Below are 8,689 nucleotides of genomic sequence, written 5' to 3'. Positions count from 1 at the left end.
CTCCACAATCCTACCTCCTTTTAGTACCATAATTAACCTTACCCTTCCTTTAGCTGCACTTTTACAAAGTACGTAATCGTTAAACAATTTTTGGTTCTGTTTTATGTTAGCAACTATGGGTATGGAATGAGCTGCCAGAGGAAGTGGTGGATGCTAGTATGATTGCATTATTTAAAAGGCATCTGGACGGGTATATGAATAGGAAGGGTTTGGAGGGATATGGGCCGGGTGCTGGCAGGTGGGACTGGATTGGGTTGGGATATCTGGTCGGCATGGACGGGTTGAACCGAAGGATCTGTTTCGGTGTATACATCTCCATGACTCTATGACTCTATTCTCAAACTTCCTCTTAACCTCTCTCACTCTATTTTTGGATCTCTGTACAGTAGTCCCCCGTACCCACAGGGGATACATTCCAAGACCTACCTTGGACACATAAAACTGCATATAGGAGTGAACCCATTAATTGAAATGGGAAATGTACCTTCCCAGCAGCCTCCTGGTCTCTGGATCAAGAATGTTCCCTTTTATATGTTTGGGCCGTAGTAAACCGCGGGTAACTGAAACCGCGGTAACCGGACCTGCAGATACGGGAACCATCCTGTATTCTACATTCAGCTTCTCGAGTGCACTATGAACCTTCCGCCTGTCAGTTCTTCTTTTCTGTCTCATTTTAATCTCTACATCTTTTGTCATTCAGAACATCTAGCTTCCTTTGCACCTCATAGAAATGTTCCTGCTCTGTACACAAAGTGCAGAGGATCTCCTTTGTCCAAATATTGTTTTGCTGATCATGTATTAATTATACTCTGCCAAAGCCTTTTGACTGATGGAAGTTAGGTTTCTCTGGTTAAGTATTTTCATGCTTGGTTGTACCTTAGTCTTTTCCAAATCCTGCTGATATTATAATCATTGTTCCCCAATTCTGACTGAAACATGCTCCACTTTGTTGAATTTTTGGGGGTTGGGGGGGGGTGTGGCTGAATGTCTACTTCTCTGGCTGGGCCAGCATTTATTGCTCATTCCTAACTGTCATTAAGAAGCTGCTTTCTTGAAACTGCACCGTTGATTTGGTGTTGGCACACCCACAATGCTGTTGCAGGGAGTCCAAAATGTTGACCCAGTGATACTAAAGGAGCAGCAATGTAAGTCAGAATGATGCATGGCTTGAAATAGGAACTTGCACATAGTGGTGCTCCCATGGATCTGTTGCCTTTTTGATGCAAGTGGTAATGGGTTAGCGAGGTGCTGTTTAAAAAGCTTTGGTGAATTTCTGCAGTGTATCTTGTAGATTTTATTGGGGAAAGTAAGGAATGCAGATGCTGGAGATCAGAGTCGAGAGTGTGGTGCTAGAAAAGCACAGCAGGTCAGGCAGCATCCAAAAAGCAGGAGAGTCGCGTTTCGGGCATATGTCCGAAACATTGATTTTCCTGCTCCTCGGATGCTGCCTGACTTGTAGATGGTATACACTGTTGTTACTGTGGGTTAATGATGGAGGGAGTGGAAGTTGTGGATGTGATACCTGATCAGGTCCTGAGGATTTATCCACCTTTATGCATTTTAAGACATCCAGCATCTCCTTCTCAGTAATATGGACATTTTTCAAGATGTCACCATCTATTTCCCCACATTCTATATCTTCCATGTCCTTCTCCACACTAAACTTTAAGCTCTGTGGAAAGCTAGAGAAATAATCGCTGGGCCCCTTACTGAGATATTTGGATAATCAATAGTCACAAATGAGGTGCCGGAAGACTGAAGGTTTGCTAACGTGATGCCACTATTTAAGAAAGGTGATTTATTTAAAAAAGTGCCATGGAACTGTATACCAGTGAGCCTGGTATCGGCAGTGGGCAAGGTTTTGGAGGGAATCCTGTAGGGACAAATCAACATATACTTGGATAGGCAAGGACTGATTAGGGATAGTCAATATGGCTTTGTGCATGGAAAATCATGTCTTACTAACTTGATTGGGTTTTTTGAAGTAGCAGCAAAGAGGATTGATGAGGGCAGAGCAGTGAACATGATTTATATGGACTTCAGTAAGGTGTTCAACAAGGTTTCCCATGGGAGACTGGTTAGCAAGGTTAGACCTCATGGAATACAAGGAGAACTAGCCATTTGATACAGAACTGGCTTGAAGGTAGAAGACAGAGGGTGGTGGTGGAGGGTCGCTTTTCAGACTGGAGGCCTGTGACCAGGGGAGTGCCACAAGGATTGGTACTGTGTCCACTGCTTTTTGTCATTTATATAAATGATTTGGATGTGAACATTGGAGATGTAGTTAGTAAGTTTGCAGATGACACCAAAATTGGAGGTGTAGTGGACAGCAAAGAAGGTTACCTCACAGTACTACAGGATCAGATGGGCCAATGGGCCGAGGAATGACAGATGAAGTTTAATTTAGATAAATGTGAGGTGCTGCATTTTGGAAAGGCAAATCAGGACAGGACTTCTAAACTTAATGGTAAGGTCCTGGGGAGTGTTGCTGAACAAAGAGACCTTGGAGTGCAGGTTCATAGTTCCTTGAAAGTGGAGTCGCAGGTAGATAGGATAATGAAGGCAGCGTTTGGTATGCTTTCCTTTACTGGTCATAGCATTGAGTACAGGAATTGGGAGGTAATGCTGCAGCTGTCAGGACGTTGGTTAGGCCACTTTTGGAATATTGTGTGCAATTCTGGTCTCCCTCTTATAGGAAGGATGTTGTGAAACTTGAAGGGGTTCAGCAAAGATTTACAAGGATGTTGCCAGGGTTGGAGGATTTGAGCTATAGGGAGAGGCTAAACAGGCTGGGGATGTTTTCTCTGGGGCATCAGAGGCTGATATATGGTAAATAGACAGGATCTTTTCCCTGGGGTTGGGAGGGGTACCCAGAACTAGAGGGCAAGAGGGGAAAGATTTAAAAGGGACATAAGGGGCAACTTTTTTATGAGAAGGATGGTGTGTGTACAGAATCAGCTGCCAGGGGAAGTGGTGGTGGGTGGTACATTTGTAACATTTAAAAGACATCTGGATGGATACATGAGCAGGAATGGTTTGGAGGGATATGGGCCTATATCTGGCAAATGGGACTAGATTAATTTAGGATATCTGGTCAGCATGAATATGTTGGACTGAAGGATCTGTTTCTGTGCTGTGTATTTCTATGAGACTGTGATACTAATTGAGTAGGCTGCTTTGTTCTGGATGGTGTCAAGTTTCTTGAGCGCTATATGAGTTCCACTCATCCAAGCAAGCGGGGAGTAAAACCATCACACTCCTGATTTATGACTGTCAATTACTGGCCTCATTATACTAAGCCACTCACCTGCTTTTGTTGCTACTAGCGAATCTAATTCCATTCCTGATCAATGGCAACCTCAGGACATTGTGGGGAATTTATTTCAAATAGCTGTTCTCAGAGTGATTCCTGAATTAGGAAACACGTACGTGTGGAGGAAGAGTTGCTGACCATGAGAGAGAGATCTTACAGTGCTAGTCCTGAAAGATATCCAAATGTAAGTAGAGGTCATTCCTTGGATAGATTACACAATGAAAGGAGGACCACAGCTCAGATTGGAGACAGTATTAGGCACAGAAATGTTCATATCTGTGAAGCTTGGTGGCTACCAATAAACTAGAGCTAATCAAAGAGGGAAAACTAAAGGGATTCGATAGTTGGAAGGATCTTGGGGTTTATTCTAATAGATACGAGACACTCAGCCTTGTCACAAACCTGGAGTGGGCCTTGACAGATGGGTTTTATAAAGCTAAAGCAAGATTACTGGCTCAAGGTATATAAGAATGACTGATCAATATAGGTGTTAGACCAGACATGTCCAGCAGGAAAAGTAATCCTGAAATTTTTTTTAGCTCTTCTTCTGAACTCTTTTTAGTTTGTTTGTAGACCAATTGGCATAAAACCCACTCTTCTTCAGGATGAATATTTTCAGGGAGAAATGTTTCTGAAACCATCTAAAGAGGCATGTGATGATGAAGGGATGTTATGGAAATTAAATACATGCATGATGCCTCAAAAGTATAGGATTTTCCATTGAAAGGTATTTTGCTGAAATTAGGTTGTGTTCAATTAAAAACAAATCTCACTATGTTCTATTGGTATCAAAAAAAGAATTTTTCCAGTATCTATTTGATGCTTATTGATGATATTTCATGGAATGGCACTATGGAATTTGAGAAATTTTGATATTAATACAAATCCCTCCATCATTAGATCGGAAGTGGGAATGTTCACCAACGACTGCAAAATGTTCAGCACCATTTGAGATTCTGAAGCACTCCATGTTCAAATGCAACTAGGCCTGGACAATATCCAGGCTTGGCCTGACAAGTGACAAGTAATATTCACACCACACAAATGCCCAGGAAATGACCATCGCCAACATGAGACAAACGAACCACCGCCCCTTGATATTCAATGGTGTTATCATCACTGAGTCCCTCATTATCAACATTCTATGGATTATCATTGATCAGAAATCAAAGTGGACTTGCCATTATAAATAAAATGGCTACAAGAGCAATTTAGAGGCTAGAAATACCACAGTACTGACTCCTCAAAGTTGACCACCACCTACAAGGCACAAATCAGGAGTGTGACAGAATATTCCCCACTTATCCGAATGGGTGCAGCTCCAACAACACTCAAGAAGTTTGACACCATTCAGAACAAAGCAGCTTACTTGATTGAAACTCCATCCACACCCTCAACCAATGATGCTCAGTCGCAGCAATATGTATCATCTATAAGAGGCACTGCAGGAGTTCACCAAGTATCATCAGACAACACCTTCCAATCCCACAACCACTTCCATCTAGAAGGACAGGGGAGAAGATACACGGGAACACCATGCCCTGCAAGTTCCCCTCCAAGCCACTCACCATCCTGACTTGGAAATATATCACTGTTCATTCACTTTCATTGAGTCAAAACCCTGGAATTCCTGCCCTAAGGACACTGTGGGTCAACCAACAGAAAGGGGCTACAGAAATTCAAGAAGGCAGCTCAACACCACCTTCTCAAGGGTAATTAGGGATGGGCAGTAAATGCTGGCCCAGCTAGCAATGCTCACGCCTCGTGAGTGAACAAAGGATTTGATTTCAACATGAAACTGAATTAAATGGAGATTTACCATCTACTGGATCAATCTTCTAAACATTTACCATGTTAAGCCCTGTCAGAATTGTGTGTGTTTCAATAAACTCACCTCTCATTCTTTGAACCTCAAATAAATAAAGGCAAAGCTGTTTTGCTGTTCTTTATAAGTCAACTTCATTCAAGAAATCAGCCTAGTAAATCTCTTTTAAATTGCTTCCTATGCCAGTATATCCTTGTTTAGATACAAGAGTGTATACTGTACTCCAGCTATGGCCTCACTAACACCCTCTACAGTTGTAACAAGACTTCCCCGTTTTTCCAGCAATAAAGTCCAAAATTCAATTTGCCCCCTTAAATACTTGCTGCATTTGTACACTGATATTTGTGATTCATGCACAATAACATTCAAATCTCTCTGTAATGCACTTATTTACAGTCTCTCTCCATTTTAATAAAAGTCTGCCTTTTGATTCTTCCAATCAAAGTGTATGACCTCACGGTTTCCTACATTAAACTCTATTTGCCTGCCTTTGGCCTATCCATATCCCCTTGCAATTTCCTTACGTCCTCACCACAACATGCAAACTCACTTATTTTTGTATCCTCAGCAAATTTGGAAATATTACACTTTGCCCCCACCTCCAAGTCATTAATATAGATGATAAATATTTGAGGCTTGTGACACCCAATATAATAAAACAAAGAACTGAAGATTCTGGATGACTGAACCAAAAACACAAATTGCTGGAGAAACTCAGCATCTGTGGAGAGAGAGCAGAGTCAGTATTTTGGGTACAGTTACCCTTAATGTGGCACTCTACCAGTTATGTTTTTTCAATCTGAATCTGACTCTCTGTCTTCTGTGTGTTCTCCAATCCCTAATCCATGCTAATACATTACCCCCAATGCAGTGGGCTCCAATCCTATACAATAACCTTTATGTGGCACTTCATCAAATGCTTTCTGAACATCTGAATACACCTCATCTGCTATTTCGCTTGGTTAACTCTGTTTGTTATATTTTCAACAAACTCTAGAGAGTCTGCAAAACATGTTTTCCCTTTCACAACACCTGCTGACTTTCTTTGATTGTGTTAAGTTTTTCTAAATGCCCTGCTAATTCTTTTTTAAAAGCGGACTCTAGCATTTCCCAATGACAGATGTTAGGCTAGCTGGCTGATAGTTTTCTTGCTTTCTGACTTCCTCCCTTTTTGCACAGGCTTTAGCGCTATTCCAATCCATTGGTATCCCCCTGGAATCCAGTGTGTTCTGGAATTTTTTGACCAATCCCTCCAATATCTTTGCGGCCACTTCCTTTAAAGATTCTTATATGCATACTCCTTCCAGTTGCTTTAAAGCAATGCTGATTTGCTGCATAGTCCTCCCAATCCCATATTGGAGTGGACATATTGGTGGCAGGTGAACTGCACTGGGGAGAAGTGCGAGAAGTGGCAGGGAGCACAAAGTAAAGGGTGCTATCCTAATGGTGTACAGGAGCAGAAAGACCTAGATGTATACGGGCATATGTCATGAAAGGTTGTAGGACAGATAAGAGAACACACGGTATTCATTCAGAGAAGTATAGATCACAAAAGCAAGGAGAGAAAAGCTAGATACTGCAGATACTGAAGATCTGAAATAAGACCAGAAAATACTGGAGAAATTCAGCAGTTTTGGCAGCATCTGTGGACAAAGAAATACAGTTAACATTTCCAATCTGACATGTCTTCTTCAGAACTATTTGGAGGAAGTCATATTAAACTCAAAATGTTGATTCTGTTTCTCTCTGCACAGATACTGACCAATCTACTGAGTTCCTCTGACACTTCATACTTTTATCACAAGAGTAAAAGGTTATGGTATGAGACACCAGTTAGACCTCAGTTGAAGTATTGCACATTGTTAGGAAGGATGGGAATGCATTTGAGACAGTGCAGAAGAGATTTACAAGAATGTTTTCAGGGATGAGATACTCCAGTTATGAGGACAGGTTGAAAATGCTGTTTCCTTGGAGAGAAGGCGGCTAAGCAGAGATTTGATAGAAGTTCTAAGAAGCAAATGTAGACAGGTCATTTGGTAATGATGCAAAAACAATTCAGAGCTGGGTAAAATCAATTCTCAATAGAAAAAAAGCAAATGTGAGGTGAGAAACAATGTTTCCATACAGTGAGTATTTAGCAGAATGCAATGCTGTCTCTGTAAGTGTGGTGCAGGCAGATTGATGGGGAATTCAAGATGGTATTAGATGGTTGTTTCCAGTCAAATAATGTGCAGGGTTGGGGGAAATGGTAGGAGATTGGCACTAAATCAAAATGCTCAGAGAGCCATTGCAGATACACTGGGCCAAATGTCCTCCTTCTGCACCATAAGAATTCTGTGACTCATTGCTGAGAAGACAATTTAGGCAATTTTATCATACTATTTATTACATACCAAAACTAAATGCTACAATGCGTACCATTCAGAGATATAGTAGGCTCTAATGGCATAGGACTATGGTAGATAGTGAAATTTTAATCCAATACAAAATCTAAAATGACAAAATGGTTCAGTGGTTAGTACTGCTGCCAGGGACCTGCGTTTGATTCCACCCATGGGTGACTGTCCGTGTGGAGTTTGCACATTCTCCCCATGTCTGCTTGGGTTACCTCCTACTGTCAAAGATGTACAAGTTAGGTGGATTGGCTATGTTAAATTGCCGCTGAAAATGTGTTGCTGGAAAAGCGCAGCAGGTCAGGCAGCATCCAAGGAACAGGAGAATCGACGTTTCAGGCATAAGCCCTTCTTCAGGGCTTATACCCGAAACGTCGATTCTCCTGTTCCTTGGATGCTGCCTGACTTGCTGCGCTTTTCCAACAACACATTTTCAGCTCTGATCTCCAGCATCTGCAGTCCTCACTTTCTCCTATGTTAAATTGCCTCAGATGTGCAGGCTAGGTAAATTAGCTATGGGAAATGCAGGGTTACAGAAAAAGTGTAGAGGGGTTGGATCTGGGTAGGATGCTGTTCGGATGGTTGGTGTGGACTTGATGGGCCAAATGGCTGATGGTTATATAATCTAATTGTAACCATATAAGAGCTGTGGATTGTTGCAAAACTCTGGGTCTTGAGGGAAGTAAATCTGCTGTCCTTACCTGAACTCGCCGATATGTGACTCCAGACCCATAGCAGAGAAACCCATCGACTCTTTACTCTGGGCAATTCATGCTAGCCTTAGCCACTGGTGCCCAGTCCCACAAATGAAAAGCATTCTTAGTCTGTCACATTATTGAAAGACAATTCCATATACTATTACCTAAAATCAATTATTCTTTTGCTCGCTTTCTGCAGTCTAACTCCACCCAAACTGTGCTATTTATGCCCACTGAGGTGCAACTCCCAACATTATTGCAAAGTTGCTCCGGGGTGCTTAAGAAACAATGCTGCGGTTCCAATTATTTTTAAGGGCCTCACTCCAAACTCAGCTCACCTCTGCAGTAACATCTTTTTGTTTTGCTGGTGAATTCCAGAGCATGAGGCTAGCTGCACGTGCCCAAATGTCACATCGTTGGCAGCGGGGAGAGGCGGGGCCTCGGGGCGCATGCGCAGATA

Source organism: Chiloscyllium plagiosum, chromosome 21, assembly GCF_004010195.1.
Source record: "Chiloscyllium plagiosum isolate BGI_BamShark_2017 chromosome 21, ASM401019v2, whole genome shotgun sequence".
Lineage (NCBI taxonomy): Eukaryota > Metazoa > Chordata > Chondrichthyes > Orectolobiformes > Hemiscylliidae > Chiloscyllium > Chiloscyllium plagiosum.
Note: the sequence above shows the minus strand (reverse complement) of the source record.